Raw genomic sequence first — 2672 nt, 5'->3', positions numbered from 1 at the left:
AGGTCACGCCAGATGGGAACGCGTGAGGGAGGCCATGCACAGTCACCCGCTGCAGACCTGCAGCGCAGAGAGGAGACGCCTGCCTGTAAGCATTGCACCGACCCTGCGTCGCGCGTTCTGGTCACTGGCTCAGCCGTAGGTGCGAGGGCTGTGCCGGACCAGCGCTGCGTTGCTGACGTGGCCCTGGCTCGGGGCAGCTCGGCGGGGAAATCTGGTAGCCGTCACCTTTGCACAACCACTGCGTGTGCGAGGAATTGCGTTTGGCTGGGTCACGTATCAGCGGGTTGGCTCATCTGGCAATGAAACTGGTCCCCGTCTCTGTGGCAGAAGGTGAAGGAGTTTGGGGAATGTGGTGTCCTGGTCACCCCCAAAGCTTCGTGCCTGGGAGGGGACATTTCCACACCGCCGAGGCTCAGCCGTGTGCATGCCGACCCCTTCCTTTTCCAATCCTTTTCCCGTCCCTCCCAACGCCATCACCCATGTTTAGGGACTGGTGGTTGGGTTTGGGAGGCCTCAGGTTGGCAGCGGGTGGATACGAGGTGCTGAGGGTTGTTCATCCGGTGACTTCCAGAGCAAAGCACCCAACCTTGCGCTGTGTCCGGCGCAAGATCTGCTGGGAGGGACATAATAAATTATGCAATTTGCCTATTGATGAATTTAATGCTGACTCTGGCTTCCTAAGTGTCAGGATCCTGGAGGACTTTAGGAAACCTGAGGATCTTAAGTGTGCTTAAAGGAACGTTAAGGGTGCTTAAATGCATCTCTGCAAGTGCCACGAGTGCATGGGGTGGCTGCTGGGGCGGTTGCTGTGCCGGGGGCTGGCAGGACCCCGCTTGCTGATCGAGCTTGCCAGTCTCTGGAAAATCGGGCTGTTTAGCTACATGTCCCACAAGAATCGCTGCTGGGGAGGAGAGCGGTAATGAGCACAACCACAGCTGCTGAGATCTGTCCCGTGCCACTAGCGGTGACAGTGACATGGAGCTGGGCCAGCGCTCCCAGGTCTGTCACCTCCTGGTGAGTACCAGGACCCGTCTCAGCCCGGGGGTGACCTGTTACCAGCCTGGCAGCGCTGGCATCGGGGGTGAAGTGACAGGAGAGGAGCTCATCGCAGGCACCGGGAGCCAAGCTGGCGTGGTGCTGGCAGCCTGCGCTGGCTGTCCTGCCTCCTTGATCAGGCTTGCCCAGAAAAAAATTGACCTTTTTGAAAAATAATTTTTAAAAAATTGGCTTCTTTTGGACAAGATCAGAGCCCAAAGTGCTGGGGGAGTGGGGCCAGGGCTGCAGAGCATGCTGTGAATACAGCCCCAGAAGAGCAGCTCAGCATGGCGTGAAGGTCTTGGGAGCGAGTGCCAGGTGCCCTCGTCCCCAGCCACGTGTCGGAGCAGCCTTTGGGGTATTGCACCGTGCCGGGAGCCCCATTCCTCCTCAGCCTGACTTCACAACACCCATGCGGCTCCATAGGCAGACATCGTTGCAATTATTCAGGGAGCAGCTTGGATTTGTTGCCCCTCGCCTGATCTCCCCTGGGTGCCTAACCGGAGCACCCCGTCCCAATCTGGAGGTGGGTCCCCTTCCCCTCTGATGCCGGGCACTGCACAGAGCGAGGGCTGGGGCAGTCCCAGCACCGTGATTTATTCCGTTTACACCGTTTATTCCCCGCACATGGCCCCGCCACGCTTGTTTATTCATCCAAGGGTGAGCATGGGATGACCTTGAAATTTATAGGCTGAAGAGAGCAGTAAAATAACAGCTAAAATAAACAAATCAAGCTGTAAAGCTTGAAAACTATGAACTGGCTTCAACAAATTGGAGTCGGCAGGGAGAGAAAGCCGAGATGGCCTGGAGAGACGTGGTCCCCGGGGTCTCGGCATGGGCTCAGGAGCTGGAGACACCGAGGGTTTGACCGATGGGCTTCGCACGCTTCCATCCCCATCCCATTTCAGTGGCACCATGGAGACGCCCACCTCTCGCCGTTTGCACGGGGGCTCGGTGTGGCCGTCTGAGTGTCTACCAGGCAACTCAAACAACCAAGGGGAAGAGCAAATGGAGAGGGCGCAGGGCTGCACAGCAGCTGGGCTGAACACCAAATCCCATCCAAATCCAGCCTCTCATCTTTCAAGTGATCCGAGCGCCCCAGCTGCGTGCACGTGGTTGCTTGCCCAGGCTTTAGCACCTTGATAAAAGACAGTCCTTGAAGAAGAGCACGAGGCCGATCCCAAGTGCCGGGAGAGCACCACGTGTGAGATCCGGAGAGTGGCCTGATGCCCAAATGAAATCTGAACTGGTCGCCCTGCTCTGTAACTCCCAGCTCCAGTTCTCCCTCGGGTTTATTCTGGACAACAGCAGCAGATTTGCTAGAAATAGTTAGTGTAGCAGATGAGGGAAGGAGGGCTCGAGAGCCTGTTGAGCTGGACATAATGGTCTCATTTGAGCATGGAGCCCGTGGGGGTTGTCTTCTCTGGAAATTGGGATTTGAATCACATGCCGCTCTCCGCCTCCCCTCAGCCTTGTCATCCCGTGGCAAAGCTGCCCCGGTTGCTAGCTGGGCATTGCTGGGCCGGGTTGCGTTCCCCTCTGTGCCTGCCCTTGTAGATCAAAACGACCTGGGAACACCCGCAGCCCACCAAGGTCAAGGTTGAGACACCTCCCCAGCGGCTGCGGGTCCCCCGTGC

At 57.7% G+C, this 2672-nt stretch overlaps 1 protein-coding gene across 1 annotated transcript in view; it reads left to right on the top strand.

Annotated features, from left to right (window-relative positions):
• The window catches only part of NCOR2 (nuclear receptor corepressor 2), a gene marked incomplete at both ends in the record, with an annotated part of 39980 nt that overhangs the window by 2874 nt on the left and 34434 nt on the right, over window positions 1–2672 (top strand). The gene's annotated exons all lie outside the window — the stretch shown is intronic.

Source organism: Fulmarus glacialis, unplaced genomic scaffold, assembly GCF_000690835.1.
Source record: "Fulmarus glacialis isolate BGI_N327 unplaced genomic scaffold, ASM69083v1 scaffold13459, whole genome shotgun sequence".
Lineage (NCBI taxonomy): Eukaryota > Metazoa > Chordata > Aves > Procellariiformes > Procellariidae > Fulmarus > Fulmarus glacialis.
The sequence above is the reverse complement of the archived record's forward strand: the minus strand, read 5'-3'. Positions and strand labels throughout refer to the sequence as shown.